The 25,767-nt window shown below is 37.0% G+C and overlaps 1 protein-coding gene across 2 annotated transcripts in view; it reads left to right on the top strand.

Moving 5' to 3' along the window:
* Positions 1-5,789: 5,789 nt before the first annotated feature.
* The window catches only part of ZZZ3 (zinc finger, ZZ-type containing 3), a 68,895-nt gene continuing 48,917 nt past the window's right edge, over positions 5,790-25,767 (top strand). Inside the window, exon 1 of one of the 2 annotated variants that reach the window (XM_012722584.1) lies at positions 5,790-5,926. The gene's annotated coding sequence lies outside the window, so the exon portion shown is untranslated. The remainder of the gene's footprint in view (positions 5,927-25,767) is intronic. The other variant, XM_012722583.1, reaches the window with a different exon arrangement.

Here is a 25,767-nt window from a genome sequence, read left to right as displayed (position 1 = left end):
AATGTGAAAAATGATGTAAAAATAAACTTTTTAATAAAAAAAAAGTGGTTTTTCTGAGGATGATTTTCTTGGAAATACTTAAGTTACACCTGTTAAATCTATTATATCACCCTGTAAATGCACTGTGGAAGATGAAAGTGATTTTGGATCTGTGATGCAAATGTCAAAACCCATACTAAGTTGGTGCTCCTGGAGTCAGCTTGGGTCTTGAGAGTAATGTATGGGCTGTATCAACTAAATGGAGGCTTGTGAAGGAATGAGCCTCTGAAAAATGTGTAATTCATTCCCTTAAATATTTCTAAATCTTTCTTAGAGTCAAATCATACTAAGTTTTCTTTTTTAACCTGGCTTATACTGTTCATCAAGTTTGAATTTACTTCCAGCCTAGATTGAGTGAATGTGATAAGAAGTCCCATAAATTATTGGATTTACTATAAGGATGCAGTTGATTATATTACAGAACCTTATTTTGAGAAATGGGAAAAACTTAACTTTGATGTTAGTACTGGCAATAGCAATGTCTCCACAGAGAAACTGGTTCTTTATTATCCCATGGATACAGAGACAGTCACACAACTCATCTTGTTTTTCCTTTGTTACGTTATCTACCAAAAGCTGAAAGCAAGTGATCAGGACTTCAGAACAATTAGTTTTGTGCACTATTTTTCTTCTTTTTTCCTTTTGTCCTAATACTCCCATGTTAACTATTTAAAATTCTGTTTTACCTATTATACTTTTTGTAAGTGATGTTTTTAGAAATAAATATAAATTTTCAAATATAATTTTTAAAAGGTCTTTTGGTGCCGTGTATCTTCCCCACCAAAAGGATTTGTCTTTCCTACTCCCAGTGCCTAACACAGAGGGGGGGCACAGATTAGGTGTCTGGTGAATTTGTCTAATGTTGATAACTATCTTTTCCAAATTCCCTCTACTTTACTTTGCAGGTACTATTCTAACCCAGTATTTCTTTTAATTACTTTCCTACCTCATTTTTCCTCTCTAGTTGTCATTCTTTTTCTTAACCCTATTTTACAGGGTTTTGTTCTTCATTTCCAGCTCTTATATGTTCTCTCTGGATAATTTTATATAAATCCAGTTCAGTTACTACTTGTATGTTGAAGACTCACAAATACGCAATTTTAACTGAGACCTGGAACCTACATACCAAACATATGTATTCAGCAGACGCCCGGGCCATTCTGTTTGCTTGTATATGTTACTTCAAATTCAGTAAACCTAATCTAGCCATACTTTTCTCTCATATCTTGCTCCTACTTTTTTTTTTTTATTCTTCTACCTTTTTTTTTTTTTTTTTTAAAGACTTATTCACCTGTGCATACAGAACTGGGGTGGTACAGGCCAGAGGCTCAGGGGCGGTGAGAGGCTTCACCAGAGACAGAGTGGGGAGCAGAACAGGCAGATCGATGAAGTACACTGCTGAGGGGAGCAGTGGGCGGGCCTCGCCATGTGGTCTCCTCGGGGCAGGCGGTAGGCGGGAATCGAACTCATGCGGAAGTGGCTTCAGATTCTCAGTGCTGTGCTTTAACCCGCTGCGCCACCAGGGAGGACCTATACTTCTACTTTTTAAATACAGTCATCAGTGATACCTCCATCTCCCTTGATCCTAGATTGGAACTTACCCACAAATTTAATCAGCTATCTAATCTTGGAGAGTCAGTCCTCAAAATATCTGAATACCTTTTTAGACACAGTGTACTCATCAGTCCAATAGTTTACAATAGTATGAACTTAGGACAGCTTGAATGTCCCCAAATAGAAAAACGGTTAAATTAAGTAACCATCTCTTGGTATTTTTGAAGAATATTTAATATAGGAAATAGCGAATGGAAAAGTTAAGATACATGATTTCATCGGACTTTATTCTAGAGAAAAAAGCAGAGGCTCCTGTAGTACTAAATTTGCTCTATACTTTTACTACTAAGTACATTCCTTGCATCAAATTTTCTTACTTTGGAGCATTTCCTCTATTCTGCCCCACTAACTCACATGCATATTCATACTTTGGACCCCAGCCTAAATGTTTTTTCTTCAAAGACCTAAAGGCCTTAGAACACACATTTTGGCACACATGGGCATATTGTCATAGTGACATGCAGTTTTCATTTGTGGTACATAACAGTTTGAATTTATATAAAATATTTGATTATTTCTTGAATGTCAGCCTCCCTCCCTAGAATGCAAGAGTAGCACTGTTTCCTTTGTTTACTACTCTCCAGCACCATGAATGAATGAATGACAGTAGTATTTTTCAGAGCACTTTCCATGACAGAGTCTTACCTAGTAAGGGACTAAGGGAGATGTCAATGGTTGCCATTCCTAGGTCCTTTTATTTGGGTTAAATACATGATTTTGCATAAAACTTTGAAAAAGGAACATCAGTGCTTCAGAAAATATTGTGCAAGACCCTGAATTATATGCTCTTGAAATTGTCTTCATCTTCAGTAGTCTATGATTCTAAATGAAAATAAAAAAGGTCAGATAGTAATCTAACATCAGGAATGACTTTTCATCAGGGAGGTTGGCAGTGGTTCTTTTTTCCAAGACCAAAAAAGCCCACTTTCTCCTCTCCTACATAAATGAAGATCTAAGGGGCTCTGATCCCTTTTTATTTGGCTAGGATTTACTCCCAGGCTCAGGGTCTTCTTTCTTGATGACCTTCTTCAAAATCAATGTGCTGGTCCTTTTTCCTCACTCCTTTAATGCCTGCTCCAAGACCATGGGGACCAGCCACTTGGGGCTATGTATACTTCCCCTCTTACATTCTGACTCATGCAGTTACATCAGCTAAGAATATTCCGGCTCTGTTTGTCAGTCATGCTGAGCACTTTCCAACTTCAAATACCAACTTTATAAAAATTCTTTCCTACAATATTTATATCTCTAGAGAAATAAATTTCACATTTGGGGATTCACTATTACTGCTTTTCTCAATGTATTTCACATGTTGGGTTTCTCAGGAAGCCTACTCTTACAGTGTGAAGACTTATTAGAGAAAGTTCTTGGGATCATCTCTAGTGATAGAGAAGGAAATAAAGACTTGGGCAGAGGGAATAGTTGAGCTATAATGCAGTTTAAATGAAATTCTAAGCTGATGCAAGTTGTTCTGGATAGGGGATAAGCCATCAAAATTGTCCCAAGTAGAGGTGAGAGGGTTGGATCTTTTTATCTGAGTTGATCAGTCATTGTGTAACTGAGTGTTCCCCAGAAAAAGGGGAGGTTCCAGGTTCCTTGCCCCACACAAAGGAGAGTGGAGCTGAGGAGAAAAGAGGAGAATCTAGAGAGGAGACTGAAGAGGAACAAAGCAGGATGGAAATCTGAGGGAGCACAGAAAGCATAGACATGTGAAGAAGTGGCTCTTGTTTCTTGTTCCTGGACTAGCTGAAACAGATATTGGTCAGAGACCCATAGGGAGGTGACTATGGCAGTATTTATCTTGCTTTTGTTCTTTTGCTCCCAGACTTGTCTGGCCATTTCTCACCCTTTTCTATGGGTCCCTGCAGGAAGGTATTTTAGTCTTGTTGCAGCTTTTGGGCCTTGCTTTGGGCCAATCCCTTTTGGGTGGATTTTTACCCACGAGGGGACTGGTAATGTTGGGTGTTTGATTTAGTAACTATTCTTTGTCTTTTCTGTATTGCACACTTAATTGTATTGAAGTTTCTTTCCATTAAAGACGTTATATGGATTGTCTTGATGCAGCGAATGGCAGAACCTAGAGCAGGCAGGTTTGGGGTTCTGGGGTGTTCCTTTCCCTGCCCTGTGACAATTGGATGTGGCCTCTATGCGGAAGGGGCGTGACATTGCACAATGCCAGCCCACTGACAGCTGTTAAAATTAAAATAAACCACAACTAGAGTCGCAGTGGGAAAGGCCTGTAGAGGGAGCTCTCATGTTCCCCCACACCTGTAAGTTGCCTGAAACAGGAAGAAACTCAGTAAGAGACCCACAGGAAGAGGTAGCTCACATTCTCACACAGAAGTGCAACTACTTTACTGTGCCAGTAGAAGGATTTATTTTTTGATCAGTAACAAACCCAGCCAATGGAATACCTATAGGTTAATTGTGAAATGGTAGTGATCGGAGTGCTTACTTTTCTCCAATAAACTTTAACTTCTCTTAGTGATGACTTCCTTGTTCTCCCTTTCTCTAAAAGCCTTCCCTATTGTACAACCCAGAGGACCATCTTAACAGACCAGGTGTTGCATGATTCATGAATCTAATAAAGCCAATTAGATATTCAAATTTGCTCAAGTTTGTTTTTCTAACACAACAGAAGGATGTTTGTGGGCAGCACTCCTGGTTGCTAGGGGAGTACATTACAGTGTCCACCACAGACAGTATGTATCTCAGGACTGCTGGAAATCTAAAATTTAGAGTAAGTTATATATACATGTGCATATATCATATTACCTGGCACAAAGGACTTGGGGAGAGAGGGTCGTTATGCTTTTTATAAATAGAACTTAGTTCTGAAAACATATGGAGCAAGGTAGAAAAAGCTTGTTTAAGTCTCTAGTTTAAGGCCTGACACCAACTAGTTTCAATAAGACATTGTTGGTGTGTTAATATTTACCTGTCAACTTTGGCATATGTGTTTTGAGTTCAACTCTTAACAAAAACAGTAGGAAAAGCCATTCAAACTACTTATACCTTTTATTAGCAAAATTAAAGGCACATATATTCACTTGCCTGGAAAAAAAGTTCCAAAGACAGGTAAAACAAAGGCAGTTATGTAGTACTTAACAATTAGAGAAATGTTTTAGTTAATGGCTTCTACCACTGGGTTTTATATTTCGGAACATCTTTGAAATTATAGACAGGAAAGATTTTACTCAACTTTCCCACAGCTTGTAAAAGGTGAGGTTGTTAACGGAATTATCACCCAAAGTAAGTGCTTATTTCCACTAATGTGTGCCGGGATCTACCTTTCTGCTTGCTCCATATAGGTCGTCGATGTGTCTTAGGAGTACTTACTAAATAGTGATTTATGCCAGACAAAAATCTAGGGACACAATAATAAGTAAAAGTTACAAGGTCCCTGCTTTGAAGGATCTCATTCTTCTTAGTAACAGGAAGACGACAAAAAAAGGTCTGGAAGGAAAAGGTAGCGTGAAACGGGTGCTGCAAACGTGCTATTGCGGATAGTGATCTGGGAAAACTCAGATACTACTTTTGAAGGGAGCTGAACTTTGCATTGAACATCCATGAGTTAAAGAAAATCTGGGGGGTAGGTTTCTGGCTAGAGGGAACAGCAAGCACGAAGTCCTGAAGTGGATCGAGCCTGCGTGTTGCAGAGCAGCCGGAAAGCGGGAGGCTGAGCGAGGCGCCTCGCAGTTAGAGATGAGGAAGGCAAAGGAATATATAATACATATGCAGATGTTATCCTAGCTCGAGGCGACATCGCTAAGGGATCCAGGGCTTACAAATATCGCAAGAGGCTACAAAAGACAGATAAAGCGCATTTCCAACGGGGAGCCACGGAGACTCCTTTCTTCCATCCGTAGGGTCAAGCTAGAGACCCGCAAGGGATGGACTGGGTCCAGACCACCGAAGACCAACTCGCGCCCAGGCGCGGGGGCTACCCCCGGGGACGGCGGGCGGCGGCCCCCAGCCCGGCAGCGGTGCACCGGCTGCGGTTACCAGCAGGCGGTGTAGTGAGCGAGTCTGCAGCCGCCGCCGCCAGCCCGTCCCAAGCAGAAGGAGAAAGGAGGGGACCGGAAGGAGCCGCTGGTGCTGCGGGAAGTGGCAGGAGCGGGAGGCGGAGACCCACCTGGAAGCGCCGAGGCGCCGCTGTCGAGCTTCCTGCGGCGGCGGCAGCCACCCGAGCAAGTGCCGTGGCGGGGGCGGAGAGCGGCCACCGCGGCGGCGCCTCCTCGAGTGACTCGTGGCGCCCGGCCCCGCGCGAAAGGTGAGCAGGCTCTCTGGGCACGTGTTGGGGACCATAGACGGGAGAGGGAGAATGGTGGCGAGAACCCGGGGGACGATCGGCCTGGGGACCCGGATTTGGAACCGAACGCCGGGAGGGGGTGGGCAGGAGGAGGTGGCGGCGACGGCGGCGACGGCAAAGCCCCCACGTGGGGCGGGGGTGCGCGCGCACGTGTGCGCGGGCGAAAGGGGGGCGGGGAGGATTTGGGGAGGGCGATGGGCGCGCGCTCGCTCACTGGCGACCCACGTGACGGGCACGCTGAAGATCTGCTTCCACGTGACAGTCAGGGAGGCAGAGGGATGCGGTCGGTGTCGTTTAGTCGTACTCATCCGAGGTTTTAGTTTCTTGTTTTTCTTCACAGCGAGGGGGGTGGATGAGGAATGTGAGGCAGAAAGACTTCCAACCTCTTCACTTTTACACGTTCTCCATCTTATTAATGAAACACTTATAAAGTTCCGAAATACTGAAATTTTTGTACCGCCATGTTGGTTCTAGAGGAAACTCGCGAGATGGTAGTGGGTTTGTATCGCGAGATCTCTCGATTCTCGCGGGACCTCGTTGGCAGAGCAGTTGTTCTGGATGGCGGAGCCCTGGGTTCCGGGGGCTTGGGACCCGCAACTCTTTCTATAAGGCAAGTTGTTAGGGAGGGGCCGGGGCGAGTGCCTCTTGCTGCCGGGAGACGTGCTGTGTCGGCTCCCTTTAGTTTTGAAGGTGTACGTTGACCCCATTGAGTCGACTCGCTCCTCCTCCCCACCCCCCTGCGGGCGCCCCGCCACCTGCAGAAGCGTACTCACCCCTCAGCCCCGGCTCCTTATCTCCCGCGTAGTGATAGTTCCATCCCCGTCCTAGGCACTGGAATTCCGGAGCCGTGCTCGTGCAGACGTGACGATTCCATTGGAGACCGTTTCTCTTACTTTCAAACGTTCTTGTCAGTTTTTCTTGTTTCCTTTTTCTAAAGAATTCCAGACCTGTTAACCATTCTGTCGTTTGTTTCTGCTGCGGTACTTTCTCCACTATCCTTAAGACACTTAAAACCGCCCTCCGTTTCCTCTCTGTGGGCACCATTTACTCCCGTTTATGTTAGTCTTCGATAACTTCCTTATCATTTAACTTTTTGTGCTTATCAGTACTGTGTGTGTGTGGGGGGGGGTAAATTCTTGGTGGGATACCTTATGTGTCTGACAGTATCTGATGTCAGAATAACATGTTTTATTAATATTTTGGTATATGCCTAGTAACTCATAATTGTTGGTAAGATTTTGATTACTACTTTGTTACCGAGGTTACCATTTTTTGACATTTAAGGATGGCTTTAGGTAACATTTACATTAAAAAGGTGACTGTTTTAAATTAAAAGTAAACGTCTCATAAGCTTTGGTATCAAAGTTTAGCATCATACTTTTCTTATACCCTCCAGTGTCTTTATCAGAAGTGAATTTACTCACGCTGTATGTGCATATATATTTCCGTGTTCTCAACAATCTTTGGATTTATTTAGTATTCGTAGTGGGAGAAATAATTACGAAACAATTTAGATAATTAATAGTAATGCGTTGTTTTTTTTTTTTTAACTTCAAATGTGTTCTTGCTTTTACACAATACAGGAAAGTATAGTTCAACCTCTTCTCGCTCTTTCTAGTTGCCTTCCTTAGTTTATCTCTCTACTTGCTTTTAGCTGTAGCCCTGCATTCCAGAAATTTGCCATGTATTAGTTTTTTGTTTTTTAACGAAGAGGAGAAAATGGGGTGTTGCTTTAGAAAATAACCATTAGCAACTAATAGATATTCTTCTCAGTTAAATTTTCAGTGGCATATTTGTAGTTTGACTTCTGCATACCTACTTGCATTTAAATTGCAATTTTTTTTTGGTTTGTTTCTACAGACTTTTTGTGGTATAGTTTTGTGGAAACATCTTGGGTGATAGGATCTTTATTTTTATGCTAGAAATTAAGTATGCTGGTAACTGTATAAATAACATCCATCTAAAATAGAACTTAAATGTTTTATCATTTAGGTTTTATATTTTTATGTTCAATACTTATATGTATCATTATGTTCATGTGTTTATATGTTATATACTCTTACTGTAAAGTACATGTGCAGGAGTTTTCTGGAAGTTTTAAAAGGTGAATCAGTTCCGTTAAATAGTTCTGACGTTGCAATTTAGTGACCTCACCTGGCTTAAACAAAAACACATATAATCATCTTGAAAGTGCTAAACAGTATGTGTGTGTATGTATAGTTTTTTGTTGTGTTTTTCACCCCCAAACTTACAAGTGTTAACTTATCAGACCTGTCACTTAAAAAGTGTCTACTTTTCTTAGGCAGTGTTATTTTCTATTGTAATAGTTCACAGAGGAGTTGGAGGAATAAAAGTTGAATATTGAGGGGTGTGATGTGGGAAAGAGAAAAGAAGGGGAGGTGTATAAGTTGAAATAGTGAAATGTAATTGGAGAAGTTGCAGAGAAAAGGATGGGAGAGGCTTAATGGAACCAAGAGGAGGTAGGCTCATGATAATTGTGGTAAGGAGTTGAACATTTGGAATCAGTATTATAATCAGTTTTTTCCTTTTAAATAACTTGTTTAGTTTTCAGTCCACTTTATGAATTGCTTGGTAATTACTTTGCCTAAAAATTCAGCAGCTAAAGTTTATATTTTATTGCAACTTTGTAAATTATTTACTAAAGAAAAGCCCTCTTAAGTTAAATAACATTTGTTGAATATGTTTCGTTTTAGAGGAAGGACATTGTGAAAATGACAGTAGATTCTGTAAAGGTATCTACTAAGTTTTGCTTGATACATCTGATCCTTAGAGTAACACATGTTCCTTTTAAAACTTCATTTGAACTGTTTTTGGTAGTGGGTCTTGGAAATTAACCAGTCTTTTCTAGACACTAAATTACCTGAAGTACTGAGTAGAAATACACTGAGAAGATCCAAAGAAGAGGAAAAATATTATCTTACATGATTTGAGTTTGCGTGAGTAAAATTTAAATAACCAGGAAATTTTCTTTATCCTTTTGTGCAATTAATGGAATAGAAATGAACTGTGAGGGCTAATGTGCTTCAGAGATCATAGGAAATTAATAACTGCTACTGACTTACTTAACTTGGCTTTTTTTCTGATTTAGTTTCATATATTCTTAAGTTTGAAAATTAGAGTGTAATGCTTATGTTACATATTAATTATATTAAGAATATCAGTTTTATTTACCTCTTTTTCAACCATTGTCCAAAGAGATTACAGTAAATTACTTCATCAGAAATATCAATGAAAGTGTATTGCAGATGATTACAAAGAGCTTTCTAAAGTCAGATGAAAGTCACTCTGGATTTAATCGCAAGGAATATTTGCTGGAAGATTTTCATGTTTAATGTAGAAGTTGGATACACACTGTGGTGCCAATTTTTATAGTTAATACTGATAACTGTAATTATATTTTAAAAAACAGTATTAGTAAATATTCCCCAGAATCCTGAATCTAGACTTTTAAACCAAGTATGGATGTGGCTAATTTACTTGAATTTAACCATCATACCTTTATCTGCTTTTTTTTTTTTTCAGTGTTCTTTATCGTTTGTGTAGGTGATTTTTGTTGTCTAAAAAAATTGAATAATGATTACAAAATTATTGAATAAATTTATAATTGAGAGTCATGAATTCAGGGGAAGTTTTTTTTTTTTAGTTTTCATGATCCCAGCCATTTGAAATAACAGGTATCCTGAAATTCCAAAATAATCGTAATCAGATACAAAGAACCTATGGCTTTTATCAGAAACTGATTATATAACCAGCACATCTGATTATATTCAGGAGTAAATAACTTAAAATTTTGTAACCCTTGCTATATTTGTTATTTGAGATTGTAACCCACAAATTATAATCTATGAAGTTGGCCATTGTAGTAACGGCCCGCTGTGGATGAGTCATCTTATTTCAAGGGAAACTGAAGAAGAGCTTTTGAAAATTAAATGGAAGTATAGCATATTGTTTTAATACCATAGAGACAGATAGTTCTAGAATCATTAATTCCTGAGGCACTAATAATATTGTAGAGAAGTGGTACCTGATGTGTTACAAATGATGACCTTAATTATAAACTTTTACTCCATGTATTATGTTTAAGGCAGTATTAAGTTGGTGTCTTTTGAAAAGATGTTATGAATAAATTTTATAAAGCTTTGTTAATTTTTTTTGTTAATTTTTCTGAAAATTCCCTTAAATAACTCATCTAATTTACCAAATAAAAGTAATGCTATTGTGTATGGATTTTCCTTTGTTTTACTTCATTTTAATTTATCTATTTAATATTTTAAAGGGTTACTTCCTAAATAAGGCGTTACTACATTTAATAAATAATGTCAGTCATAGACAACTAATTTTCTAAAAATGAGTGTATTTGTTGATGTAGTTTTCAAAACAGTTACTTAGAATTGATAAATTACCTATGATTTACTTCAATAGTTTGTAACTCTGGTATCTAGTCTCTGTCCTTATCACAGCTTAGTGCTCTGAGATGAGAACTGTTTTCTTTTGTAGTGAATTTTCTTTATTACTTTGCTTGCCTTACCAGTCTCTTAGTTACAAGCTTTTGCTTCCTTCCCTGATAGAGTGATGGTTAGATAATATTTGACACAGATATAAATGATGTGTATGTGTTTAAATAATTTTAAGTGGCATGTGAGGATTTAAAATACAACCAATCTAACAAAAAAATTTTAGTAGTTTCTTCAGTGAGTTGTAATAACCATCATTACAGATGGCTGTATGATGTTCCATGTGTAGAGGTATCATTATTCTCCTACTGTGCTTTTGTTTTGTTTGGCTATTTAAATTGACAGTGTGAAGAACATCTATAGGTGTTTCCTGTACAAAATTGCCAGAAATGATTTTTAGGTACATTATAGAGGTACTTAAAACATTGTATCTATTGAAAAGATCACCTTATGTATATTTCTGTTAGAATAGCTCAGCATTAAATTAAAAAAAAAAAAAGTAGGGTCTAAGTCATATCATTTGTTAGATTACCTCTGAGGTGAAACATTACCTTACACTTCATAGATGTAATCCTTCATGAAATTTTAGGGTAAATAATAGTAAAATTAATCAAATATTTTGATCTAATTTTGTCCTTCTGATCTTATGAAATTTCTCCAGAAATGTTACAAAGAATACTGATTTAATTCTGTAATTTAAAAGATTTTTAAGTTAAATTTAAATAAAATAACTTTTATCCTATGTGATGCTGGTATAAATCTAGATTTGAATGGTTTCCTCCAAATTGATAATTGTCTTAACTCTTCATTAAATATTCCTTTATTTTGCCATTGTTTTGATGTTTCATCTTTACATTTTTAAATGTTTATATTTTGTATTGTTTGTTTTTATCCCAAACTTTGAAAGGTTTAACTAAATTTTAAGATGATTTTTTATTGCATGTTTGTTTATCTTTTTGCCTTGGTTTTCTTTTTATTGTGATGTTTGTTTTCTTACTGATTTTAAGGGTGTTTTATAAATTGATGATAATAAAGCTCATTCTGTACAAAAAATGTTTATAATTCCTTTTCTTATCAGCCCAAATATGAAATATTCCTCTCCTATACTTCAAAATTCAGTAGGATTAAATGAAGCAGTTTCTCCTTTCTTGTACAACGTGTAAAACTACTTAAGAGGAGTACAGTATTAGGAGTGATAGAAAGAATACTTTGGTGGACATTATGGAATTAGAGAAATAAATATCTTAACGTCAATAATTTAGGATCCATACTATTAAAAATGGTACTGCAGGTGCCCTCGTTGGTGGCATAGGGGAAGTTCAAGTACAGCCCTATGCACCTCTCCACAGCCACTGAAGCACAAGTTATATCCCCGACAAAGGAGCTAACTGCATGACACAGTAGACCTCTCCTGTCTCACTCACGGCTCCCCTCAACATTGTATTTCAGTAAATCTTCCTGTGCTGCTCCCCACTCTCTGATTTATCTTCTCACTCTCGCACCTCTGGCTTGTACCCCAGCTCCTGTACGCATAAATAAATTAATCTTAAAAAAAAAGAATGGTACTGCAGAGTTGTACATTGAAACTTCATAATTAAGAAATTCTAGCTGAACACTAGTGAAGACATTTGTGTAAAGCATTTTTAATACTGAAAATTCTTAATGTTTACAGAAGTTTCTCCTTTATGAAAGTTATTCAAGATTTTAGAACATTTAAAAAAATGATGTTTATATTTACATTTTAATACTAATGGCTTCAAGGCTCTGTTATTAAATATAACAATGACTTTAATGTTTTCTGTTTACAGATTGGTGTGATTTTATTAATACTGGATGTAAAAACCAGATTAACTTTGTGAAACCATGGTTATTTGAAAACACCTGTGTTCTGTACTTGGGGATCACACAGAAAATTCTGATAAAGAATTTAATGCGATGAAATTTCCTTCCTTGAATTGGGATGAGATTTAAAGGGACTAGAACATAATTTATATCTATTTCTTTTTTTTTTTTAAGGTTTATTTATGCATACAAGAACTGGGGTACAGGCCAGAGGTGCAGGGGGTAAGAGAATTCATCAGAAACAGTGAGGAACAGAACAGGCAGATTGACTGAAGTACATTCTGAGCGGAGCAGGCTGGACAGGAGAGGTCTGCTGCACCATGTGGGTCACCTCCCTGGCTGGGGATTGAACTTGTGGGCATCAAATTTGTACAGTGCCAAGTGGCTGTGGATAGATTCACAGTTCTGTGTGCTTTAGCCCTTTGAGCCACCAGGGAGGACCCTTATATGTATTTCTACTGGATTTCATAAAGGGTGAGTTGATTTTTTTAAATAGCACTAGAGTAGCTCAGGAAATAAAAGTTGCATAATTGTATTTTGGCACTTATTTACCCTCCTTACTATTTATTTACATTTGTCACAAGTTTAAGGAAAACAGATTCTGTAGGTTATATGAACTTCCCATTAGAAAGCAGATTTCTGTATTTCATTAAAAAAATGGAATGCTTTATTTGACTTGGCTGTATTAGAATGACAAGAATTTAGTCTTTTGAAAAAGATGTCTATGTGAGATTTGTCTTTGACAGTTCTTTAGCTTTGTAATATTTATTTATGTTAACTTTTTACTCCCTATCCAAATCTGTAATTCTTAATCCGAACATCTCCATTAAGTATAAAAATTTTAGTGTTGTTTTTACAGTAATATATTTTATTTCCTGAGGAAGAAATATCTTCCCTTAAAAAATGTAAATATGATTAAAGTATAACAGAGCAAGTTCTCATAAGTATACAGTACAGTTCAGTGACTTTTCACAATGTGAACACAACTGTGTAATCATTCCCAAGAAGCAGAACATTGTAAACCCCCCTACACTATTCTGCTCATTAACTCCAAACCTCACTTCCTCACCCCATGAGAAACTTTATCTTGATGTCTAGTGCCACCAAAAAATTTGCTTTTTATCTTATTTCCTTTGTAACCATTGCATTTTTATCCTGTTTAGATATGAAAACCTGAGAAATCCTAGGCTCAATCTAATTTATTCCTAGAGATCTTTGGCTTAAGCTCTTAGGCTTAATGATGACATTCATAGTTTTTAAGAACTCAGAAGAGAGCAACAAAGAAAAGACTCAATGGCTTTCAGATTGTGCGGTTGACTGTTTTTTATGTTAAGTTAAGCAAAAAGGATTTTCTAATTTCTGTCATGGATGGCCCTCAACAGTACCTCAGCTGTCTTTTATTTTCTTAAAAATTTTGTTTTGAAAACTGTTACAGCATTCCTGACCAGATGATGGCATTTGGACCTTTATCCTATGGCATGGTAGCTTCCTTTTCATGCTTTGAGTTCCTTTTAAGCAACGATTCTTGTAATTTTTATGATAGATACCCTGTGATGTTCATTATTTCAAAGGCTATTGTGAGCTTCCTTACCCCCAAGAAAAAAGCTGAATTTAGGTTTAAGTATTTTACTTTAAAAATATTTATTTGATGTTTATGAAAAGTAATAACATTGTAGTGTGCAGATTATAAAATCAAACTATAGGTTACTAAAACATCTAGAATCAGTTAAGAATGTGACATATATACAAGAGCCTGGCTTCAAATGTAACTATTTTTAATCAGAAATTGTTCCTTTCTATTTATTTTTCTCTTCCCACTTGATCTTTAAAAAGTCAAGTGAGTGCAGCAGATGTCTGTCTAGCCTGCTATTCCTCCTAGCAGTGTATTTCAATAAATCTGCCTATTATGTTTTCTGTTCTGTCTCTGGTGAGTTCTTTCACCCACAAGCTTCAGATTCTCTCCCAAATCAAGTATTGCTGACTTGACAGGAAGGAGCCTTAACTTGTGGAAAATCTGAAGGAAGATAGGAACCATGGCTACTATAATCTCTATATGCCTATCTTGTTGTGAATGCTTAATAAACATTTGTGGGACACAAGTACATTGCCTAGCTTAAAACTGGAAGATATTCTCGGTCCTTGAAGACAGAAGGAAAGAGATGTAGGTAGTTGGGGGGAAAAAAGCCATAGTGAAAGACTTCGTACTATTTTACTACACATGATTTACATACATTGCTTAGCTTAGAAGATAAACACTTTCCTCTATAAATGAATTTTGGTTACTGTGATATTGGTAATTGTTAGGACTACAATATTATAAATGACTTACTGGTATTACATACTTGGTACAGTAATAAACTAAGTAATAACCCACATTGTGAACTCCAGCAATCTTTTATTTGCTGAGCTTTTATGAGAATTAAGTTAGTTTTCTTTTTGCCTAGAATATTTAAATGTCTGACTTTGGGGGGAACATCATATTATAGAACATTATCTCACAAAGAAGGGAGATTCCAAGTAATTGACTTTAGTAATGGTTAGCATTGCCACTAAATTTGAATAAATTCTGTTCTTGGTGCATTAGTCAGGATATTTTCCAGCTTGACCCAAACCACATACATACTTATCTTTCTGTAGTTAGCACAATTTCACCAAGGAAATTGTGATTCACTTGTAACTATAAGACAGTTCTCAAAGCTTAGCATGCATAATAATTACAATCATCTAGAAGACTTTTTTTTTTTAGATGTTTTTAATTAGGTTGATCTAGAGGCCACACCTTAAGAATTGATACTAAAATATAGTCAGGGCACCGACACTCATCCAACCAACCTTCCTGCCCCCCCCCCCCCCACATGATTCTGATGTACTTCCTAGCTGGGAACTGGAGAATAGTTTCCAAAATACCGTCTGGGAATAGCATTAAAATTGTTTTTTGGGAACTTGATACAAATGCAAATTATGTCAAATGCTAGGGCGGAACCCAGAAACCTCTATTTTTGGGAGGGGCCATTTTCAGTAACAGTAGTTTACAACAATGTGCAACTTCTAAGAGTACATTTCTCACCACAGATACGAACCAAATGTCCAGTTGCCCATCACCACCCAATCCACCTGTTCTTTTTCCTCTTATATTTGGGTAACGATCTTTCTGTTGTCAGAAAAGGTTTTGTTTTATTGCCAGTGAAATAATACAGTGTCTTTCCAGCCTTACAGAAATCTGTATTTTAAATTAGTCCTCTAAGTGATTCTAATGTGTATTAAAATTTGAGAACCATTCTTGTAACTCAAGTTCCTCCAGTTCCTTAGCACTTCTTAGGCACTTGATAGAAATGCAGATTTCACCCCCACCCAGATCTTCTGAGTAACAGACTCATTTTAACTATAGCTTCTCAGACAGTTTGAATATATATTGAAAATTTTGATTCTAGATTACTTTTAACAATTATTCTAAAAGTACTAATAAATTAAAATTTCCCGGATATTATTTATATGCTAGGTACCTGTAAATACTGTATTATTATTTAGTCCTCCCAACAACCTTGTAAGGATTGTTTTGTTACCCACATTCTGCACATGAAGCACGAAGGTTAAGGGTCTTGCTCAGTGTCATACAGGTGTGAGACAAAGGACCTTTGGAGTTTGAAGTACTTTTCAGCAAGGCCATTGATGAAGATATATGTGTGTTCTTGTTCTAGCACCATAGTGTGTTTCATGAGTTTTTTTGTATCACCATTTAGAATGGTTGAATTTCCTCCTACCTCTTATAGTCAAGGATTGCTTTTGCCAAAGTACTGTACTTTAGATGCAAAACAGAACTGGAAGTAACCTACTTTGGTTTATAAAATTAGAAATCTTTTGTGTTTATTATTCAAGATGTTAAGGTCTGAACTCTTTATTCACTTACATGTTGATTTTGTATGTAATTTTTGTTAAGTAGCTCTTCCTGGTTAGTGTTTAAGAGATTTTACACAGTGATAAATGACAGATGTTCAGCAACTTCTATTAACAATAAAACACAATGCAGTTGAGTACCTAGAGGCCTCCATGTACCAAAATTGGGATTCAATTAAAATAAAATGTGCAGATTTGCAGAATAATCTACATCTTGGTGTTTTCTTCAGGGAAATAAAATAAGGAGGAAACATTCTGATTAATTACAAGAGTTTTGGAAGGAGAATTTCCAAGTCATATTCTTTTAAAATGTACAATCTAGTGATTTAGTAAATTTACTGTGTTATACAACTATTCCTATAGTTTAGTTTTAGAACATTTCCTAGTCCAAAAGGATTTAGTTATTTTAAGTGATTCTCACTTTCATCTGGTGCATTTTTGAAGTCTTTTGGTGTAGAACTGTACTACAGTTAGTAGTAAAAGCCTACTTAGAAAATTTAATCTATAAACCTATTTTAACCTAAAATTAAGAAACTGAGAAAAATAGTTGGTATGGTTTTGATCTGAATATCTCATAAGAATGACTTTTTATTTATTTATTTATTTTTAAGATTTATTTGTGCATACAGAACTGGGGTACAGGCCAGAGGCTCAGGGGCGGCGAAAGGCTTCACCAGAGACAGAGTGGGGAGCAGAACAGGCAGATTGACGAAGTACACTGCTGAGGGAAACAGCGGGCAGGTCAGGAGAGGTCTGCCATGCCATGTGGTCACCTCCGGGGCAGGCGGGAATCGAACTCATGCGGAAGTGGCTTTAGCTTCTCAGTGCTGTGCTTTAACCTGGTGCGCCACCAGGGAGGGCCAGAATGACTTTATTTTTAAAGAAAAGTTTTTTCTTTACATAGTATACTTAAAGAATTTTAATAACGAGTAACAGTAGTCTAAATAAGTTGGTTTAGCTACCTGGTGTTATATGGCTCACTAACCCATGGCTAATTATTTTATGTGTGGTTCTTTTAACATAAAAAGTATTTGAAGATTGTGCTTGGCATAGTGCAATATAGTTTTTGGTTTTAATTAATGCACTGATAATAACGATGATCAGTTTTTAGTAAATTCTTTGCTGGCGTTGTAATCTAAACATTGAAGAGGATTCTTGGCCCAAAATTGATTCTGACCAAAAAGAAAGGGATATAAGGAACAAAGGAACTAACCATTTTGAACATCTTAGGCAAGTGGACCCATTTTACAGTTTCGCCTTTGGGGACAGTCTAAAACATAGGCTTGAATCAGATACACCTGGATTTGAAATCTGGCTTGAGGACCTATGAGCACTGTAACTCTCAGCAAGTTACCCCTAAACATTTGTTTTCCTTTTTATAAATGATACAATACTTTCTAAAATTAAATATTAAATATTGACCATATAAAGAGCTTGTTATGAGGCCCTCCCTGGTGGTGCAACAGGTTAGGAGCATGTACTAAGTCAGCGTGTACTAAGTCAGTCTGCCTGTTCTGCTACCTGCCTGTCTCTGGTGAATCCTCTCACTGCCCCTGCACCTCTGGCCTATACCCCAGTTCAATATGCATAAATAAATAAATCTTAAAAAAAAAAAAGAGCTTGTTATGAGATAGGCATATGGTGGATGCTATTTGTTATTTTACTGACGTGGAAGTGAAGACTCAGAAGTTTGTTTCCAGCTATTAACTGCCAGAATCTGACTTGAAAGCCTATACTTTTCCAAAACAATATCTTTTGCCTCTCAGCTAGAAATGAAAAACCATGGGAATCAAAAGGTAAAGACAGTGTCACATTGGCATTTGTACTAGGTAGGGACTCAGAAAAAAATGGGGTTTAAAAACTTCAGAAAAACTGTTGGTAATGACCAGAGACAGTATAAACAATATTGATTATATAGGCTTTTAAAAATGTAATTAAAATTAAAAAAAAATGGCATTAAGGGCTAAGAAATACATAAAATTAACTAAAAATTATTGTTATCAACTAAAGAAATTATGACAGCTACACACATAATTTTGAAAAAACTTCCAAGGCCCTCCCTGGTGGCTCAGTGGGTTGGAGTGCTGCACTGACAAGCGAAGCTAAGCCAGGCTGTGGCCTCTTCAGTGCAAGTTCAATCCCTGCCCTGGTGGAGAGCCACATGGCATGACAGGCCTCTCCTGTCTCGCCCTCTGCTCCCCTTAGCAGTGTACTTCCTCCATCTGCCTGTTCTGATTCCCACTCTGTCGCTGGTGAGTCCTCTTGCTGCCCCTGTACCTCTGACCTGTACCCCATTTCTGTATGCATAAATAATAAAATCTTAAAAAAAACTTCCAAGAATATTCATACAACTAATGGTACAATGGTTAATATAAAAAAGTTACGTGTCATTAAGAATACTGGAAGGCTAGTATTCTGCATCAGTTAAAGTTTGTTAAAAAACATGTAAGCACAATAAAAAGTGTTGGTGTTATATTCAAAACAAGGTCAGTAAAGAAGAAACTCATTGATTGTGGAGAACACTTCAAATAATCAGGACTCCTCAAATCCTATTTTACTTGTAATACTTGGAGAGTAACTTTCATACTGAAAGAAGCTTAAACAACTCATCTAAAGAGATAATTGTACTTAATAATAAATGATTTAGGGCATCTATTTTCTATAGACTTAGGTCTCTCGTTATCAGTAGTCCATAACCAATATTTGTTGATTATCCTAATTACTTTCATGACTTAATTTTTTAAAGATTTTATTATTGTATTTATTTATGCATACAAGAATTGGGTTGCAGGCCAGAGGTGTGTGGAGGGGGAGCCCAGCTGAAGGGGATGAGAGGAGTCACTAGAGACAGTGGGAGCAGAACAGGTGAATCTACTAGAATACCCAGCTAAGGGGAGCATGGGGTGAGACAGAGGAGTCTGCTGTGCCATGTGGGTTTGGCCCCTTACCTGGGATTGAATTCATGCTTCAGTGGTGATAGTCTGATAGCATTGAGACTTTAACCCCTGCACCACCAAAGAGGCCTTTTTAAAATCATGGATCACATATGACTCTCTCTAGACTCCTTTAATCTGAATGATCCTTTCATATTTTTTTAGTTTGACATTTTTGAAGTGTTTAAACCAGTTTTTTTTTTAAAAGATTTATTTATTTATGCATATAAGAACAGGGGTACAAGCCAGAAGTGCGGTGCGGGAGGTGAGAGGATTCACCAGAGACAGAGTTGGGAGCAGAACAGGCAGATCTACCAAAATACACTGCTGAGGGAAGCAGCAGGTGAGACAGGAGAGGTCTGCTGTGCCATGTGGGTCACCTCCTTGACCACAAATAGCTTCATAGTGTTGTACTCTAACCCCTTATACCACCAGCTAGAGCCCATTCTTTTGTTAGTGATGTTACCTTTTTGTTAGGTTCATATTTTTTGTGTAAAGATACCTTTAATGCCAAGGGGATTGTATGTTCAAAATGTCTGCTTTACTGTATTTGTCATTCCCTTTCTAATAATGGTAATCTTTTATTGCTTAAAAATGCCTTGTTAACAATTTGAACAGGTCAAATGTGAAGAAAGATGGTTTTTACTATTTTAGAAACTCCCCTGATTGGAAAAAGAAAAATGACAATATCCCACATTTTATTCATATGATAATTATTTAAGATCAGCCTCTCCCTCCCCCATTTTATTGAAGAGAAAAGTAGTTAATTTCTCCTCAGAGAAGTTGTAGTTTATTACCAAATATCTAACTCAAAGGTTCATAGGCTAGACACCAAATGTCAGAAAAGCTGTTAGGATTAAATAATCTCTCCGGCCTTTCAGTCATTGCAAATTCACTTTTGGGTGTGCCATGAATTATTATGGTTTTCTAGTTGACTTTTATGATAATAGCAGATTTTTTTTTTTTTTGAGTTAACATTCAACTTGATGGCAAATTAGAGTAGCAAATACACTTAGACTATTTAGGTAATTAATCTGTAGACCCCGCTAGATAAACTATTTCTAGTTATATACTGGAAGAAGTGGCGATCAGCCCAGAATGATAGAAAACTTGCATTTAGTCACAATGGTAACAGTATGAAGTTAGGCTCTGAAGTAATAGATAGAGGTATTGTGACTTTGATAAAAGGCAACAGGAGCACTAAACTTGCCAGGGACACTGTCCAAATAGTTTACTGGCTATTGTCTTGAGTTCTTTACCCTCAAGCACTGTTGCAAGACTACTCAGGCTTATAGAACAACAACAAAGCTATCTATTTAACAAACCAGGGATAAAGCATTAAGAAGCCTGACAATGGCCACTTACTTTACCCAAAGCTGTGTCCATTATTACTCATTCCTGCACAAAGGCAGTTAAAATGGCATCTCCCTGCCAGTGTGGACACGAGGCAGCCAAATTGCAGTCCAGGATCCAACTCACATACACAGCAGAAGATACAACAGGAGACACACACTCCTTGAGTTGTCGAGATGCCCCAGCACCACATCACACAAGTGACACTTGACGATAGCTGCAGCCGAACAATCCAACAAATGGTCACGCTTGCTTTAGCAAGATGCCTGGCTTCCTAGACTCTTGTTTCTTCTTTGCCAGGCTGTGGGTCAGTGAAACCCCTTGCTCTTGTTTTCTTTGCCAGGCTTACTAAAACTGCTCCAGAATGACTGCTTGGATGAGGCTGTGCGTGATGGTCTCCACCTTGCAGCTCTTGCCCACAAAGCCCACGAGGAGCTGCCCTGGGCTGTCTGCCACCTTTGTGTCACTGAACAGCTGAATCACACCATTGCACCATTGAGGCCCCATAGGCCTCCTCAGCTGTGGCCTATTTTTTAGTCCCTTATATTATCAGTTGCTCCACCCCACTTGTGACATTTTTCTGCTAAATACACCTGCTAGAAAAAGAAGTGTGACTTTTTAATACTATTGGTAATCTCTACTGTAATTTGAGTTGTTCTGCTTCTTGTTTACTGTATTGCTCATTTCAGATCTAACGTACTTTTATTGAAATATGGCATATACATAAAACATATCATTATTTAGTGCATATAGTTCAGTGAATTTTAGAAGTTCAATAGCAAGTATCCAGCAGCTAGATCAAGAAAGAATATTAACAGTAATGCCTTCCTGTTACTCTGTTTCCTGTTTCAAGGATAACCTTTATGGCAGTATTATTATCTCTGATTTTGAAGTTATGTAAATTTCATTGTTAGTTTTTGAAAGATTTAAAATCTAACTACCATACTCATTTTGTTACAAAACAATAGAATTGCAAACATTTTATCCTTTACCTTGTGGGAAAATTTTGTGTATTTGCAAAATGAGTTTAAAATATCAATCTGTATTGACTTCCATTGATTTCTAGAAATTTCCACAGTTCTGAATGATGAAATTATGTTGACATTTCCAAAAAAAAGAGTAGAAATTAATTTATTTTTGAGATTAAAGAAAAGTGAGAAATAAAACCCTCAATGGCGATTTAGATACAATGGATTTAAATTGGAGTATCTAGCTTAGGTATTTTCTGTAAGATTTTGATGTTATTACCTGTGATAGACCTACTGATTTGGAAAAGGGTTATTAATATAAAAAGAAAGATATCAAAAAGGAATGACTTTAAGAGGCAAGTGATATTGAGATTAGAAAGTAGACTGATAAATTAGGATACCATAAAACTCTTACTTATAGTGGGTAAGCTTGACTAAATTTTTTACTGGATTTTCTTACTCTGGGAAATTGAGCCATGGACTTAAAATAATAGAATGAAGTGGTGTTTAGTTTCTGAAGGATATATTTAATTTGAAGTTCTGATTAGATATTTGACATCTGAAACCTGTGTGTTTCTCTGATAAACATTGCTACCTCAGTGTTACTGTGGTTTTTCACATAAGAAAACATTCCTAAGGCAAATTGAAATAACTAGTATTTATAATCATTCTGTTGCCGTGAACAAAATATCAGTGTGCCTTGTTAGAATTTCTAGCAAGTGTTCCTTTTAACCTTTATTGTTGTGTGTTGTATTTATGATATAACTTACTCTAATACATAAACATTGGTGTCTTCTACATTTCTGTCCAAAAGCCAATACTTGCCTTCGTTTACTTAATTTGCTTTCATAGCTTCAGCTATGAATCATAAATTATACTTTCGTGGGCTGAAATAGCCTGAGGTTTTCTAATTTTAAAAGGGAAGAACATGGTATTTTTCTGAAGATTTTACTTATTTATTTTTTTACTATTTAGAGTACTTATACCATAAGTCAGTGAAAATAAATGATCTTTGCCCTTGTGCTGTGACATCATTAAAGTGTACATTATATGTCCCCCAAAATATAGGATGGAAGAGTGGGGGTATATGGGTGGGTGGGTTGCGTGATAGAGGAGGAGGAATTAAAAAGATTATTCTTCTTTTTTGAACAAGTACCATCTGAGGGTTTGTGGATTCTAACCAGTAGTTGGATATATGGCACTGAGCTATGAAGGGAAATGTTTGAACTGATATACAAGTTTGGGAGCCCTCAGCATTAGGGAAGTTTATGTGCAGGGATGAATGAAGGTGGTTACAGGAAATACCAAACTAAATCCTTACGGGTTATACTCTGAGCAAACAAGAATGGTTTGACAATCATTTGACTTCTTCTCAAAATTGCACATCCAGTGTATTAGTGAAGTATTTTGGGTTCCCCTTCAAAATACTTTTTTTTTTTTAACGATTTATTTATTTATTTATTGTTTATGCATACAGAACTGGGATACAGGCCAGAAGTGCAGGGGTGGTGAGAGGATACACCGGAGACAGAGCAGCTGTGGCCAGCTTATAGTACTGTGTTCTAACCTGTTGTGCCACCAGGGAGGGCCCCAAAATATATGTTAAAGTGAGTAATTTCTTACTACTTCTGTAGCAATAAAATTTATATTTTATTGACTGGCTGGATGCCATCTTCCGTGTTTTTAGTCTTCTGCTGTCTATAATCTGTCTTCCATGTAGCTATCTGGTCCTTTTAAAATGTCAGGTCATTTAGTGCCTTGATCAAAATTTACACGTGGCTTTCCTCGCAGAATAAATTTCAAGGTTCCTACTATAGCTGGTAGATCCTGTGTGATTGCCATAAATGTTAGGTCATTCAAGAATTTTTCCCTCACCACTGCATTGTTTTTGTTGTCCTCTCTCCCTCCTTCCCTCTCTTTCTCCTTCTATGCCTCTCTCCCTCTCAGAGTCTACCTGAAAAACATTTAAATTGTTTATATAAAATGTAAACTCAGTGGAAGCAGGAACTTTCTTATACATCCACAGTGCCTAGAACTGTACCAGGACCACGGTTGGCCCAAATTTATGTTTGTTGAAGGATGAAAGAAGGATGTTTTTCAGAGTCTACCTGAAAAACATTTAAATTGTTTATATAAAATGTAAACTCAGTGGAAGCAGGAACTTTCTTATACATCCACAGTGCCTAGAACTGTACCAGGACCACGGTTGGCCCAAATTTATGTTCGTTGAAGGATGAAAGTAAGTGACAGTATTAGATTGTGTCACTTTCCTGCTTAAACTTCTGTTTATTCACTTCAGTCTTATTCATTGTACTCTTGTTACCTTCCCATTATGCTTTTTTTTTTTTAAGATTTATTTATTTATGCATAGAGAACAGGGATACAGGCTAGAGGTGCAGGGGTGGTGTGGGGATTCACCAGAGACAGAGTGGGAGCAGAACAGGCAAATCTACGAAGTACACTGCTGAGGGGAGCAGCAGGCAGGTCACAAGGCCAGGTCTGCCCGGCCATGTGGGTCACTTCTGGGGCCGGGATCGAACTCATGCTGAAGTGACTTTAGCTTAGTCCTGTGCTTTAATCTGCTGTGCCACCAGGGAGGGCCCTCCATTATGCTTTTGAAGTCACATTTGCACAGCATTTATAATCATCTTTTCAAGGTGTGTAACAGATTTTGTTATTCATTTAAAATTCGTTGGTACAATAAATTGTTCAGATTAAATAAAAAAATAAGTTAAAAATTAACATAAATGAAAAAACAAGAGTTCATATTTCTGCCATAATCTACAAAGATCTTCATGGTCTTGGTAGCTGTCTATTGTTAAGCTTATTTCATGATGTCTTTTCCTTTCTTTTCGTAGCATAATTTTCTGTTCCTCTTAACAGGAAAAAGAAGTCTTTTTTTCTATTTCAGTACCTCCATAGATAATGTTTTCCTTTCCTCAAACTTCCCCCTCCTCATTACTTATTTATTCTCTATATGAGATGTTCTTGGCACCAAGAAAATGAAAAGTCTTCTATGAAGTAGTTTGCATGACAGAGAAAAGTTAATGTAGCAAGTCCTATAATAAGTGTTCTTTCATTGTTACAACATTGATGAGGAACAGTAAATCTGTTCAGATGATGAATAAAATGATACAATTCCTTTTTATAAGTTGTTTCACATAAAGTCATTTCCAAGAACCTTTCCGGTTCTTTAAGGATTTACAGTATTGTTTTTGTTGCATCTGCAGATGAGAATATATGGTAGCTTAGTTTTCATTAGTTCTTTTTCTAATTTCCTTTTTGATTTCTCCAGTCTGTGTGTTATTTAGAAGCATATTGTTAATTTTCAGACATTGAGGGAATTTTTGAGATATCATTGATGGTTTCTAATTTAATTTTATTGTGGTCATAATTTATATGACTTGAGTACTTTTAAATATATTATTCTTTCCAGGTAAATTTTTCCAACAGCAATACGACTTTTAAATTGTTTTTTAGCCTATTTATATTTGCAGTGACTTCAGTAAAGGGATTTTTGACATTTGTCAACTTTAAAGCTACTATCTTGCTATCTGATTTTGTTTTTCTCTTATATGTTCTTTTTTCCCTTTCCCCTGTTATTCTGCCTTCTTTTAGATTATGTATTTTTATGACTTCATTTTCTTTTATTGGCTTCACCTTTTGCTCTTTTTTTTTTTTTCCTAAATAAGAACCAAATTTTTTCCCAATATTTATCCTTCATTTACCATTCGGTGCTTTTTTATTCCATTGGGTAGATCAGATTTCTATCTAGTGTCTTTGTTACAGAAGAACTTTGTTTGACATTTCTTAATGTGCATGTCTGTTTGCAGTGGATTCTTTTTAACATTTACAGTTTGAAATCATCTTTGTTCTACCTTTAAGAGGTATTTTCTGTGGCTGAATTTGTAAGTTTGCATTTATGTTAAGAACAAGGATGATGCACATTAAAAATTCATTGCCTCCTAATTATTTCACTGCATATTATAGTAGCATCCCTCTTCCCACGATTTCTCTATTAGTAGTTTCAGTTGTTCACAACTAGTCCATGGAAAATATTATATATAAGATAATTTTGAGAGAGATGATGTCTATATCCTCATACCTTTTAGAGTTAAATTTGTATTAATTACTGTTACTCTTATTGTGCTGATTTTTTTTTTTTAAGATTTATTTATTTGTACATACAGAACTGGGGTACAGGCCAGAAGCTCAGGGGCGGCGAGAGGCTTCACCAGGGACAGAGTGGGGAACAGAACAGGCAGATCGACGAAGTACACTGCTGAGGGGAGCAGCAGGCGGGTCAGGAGAGGTCTGCCACGCCATGTGGTCACCTC

The sequence above is a fragment of the Condylura cristata genome, unplaced genomic scaffold (assembly GCF_000260355.1).
Source record: "Condylura cristata isolate star-nosed mole 26May11 unplaced genomic scaffold, ConCri1.0 scaffold00008, whole genome shotgun sequence".
NCBI classification, from domain to species: Eukaryota; Metazoa; Chordata; class Mammalia; order Eulipotyphla; family Talpidae; genus Condylura; species Condylura cristata.
Note: the sequence above shows the minus strand (reverse complement) of the source record. Positions and strands in the feature narration are given on the sequence as shown.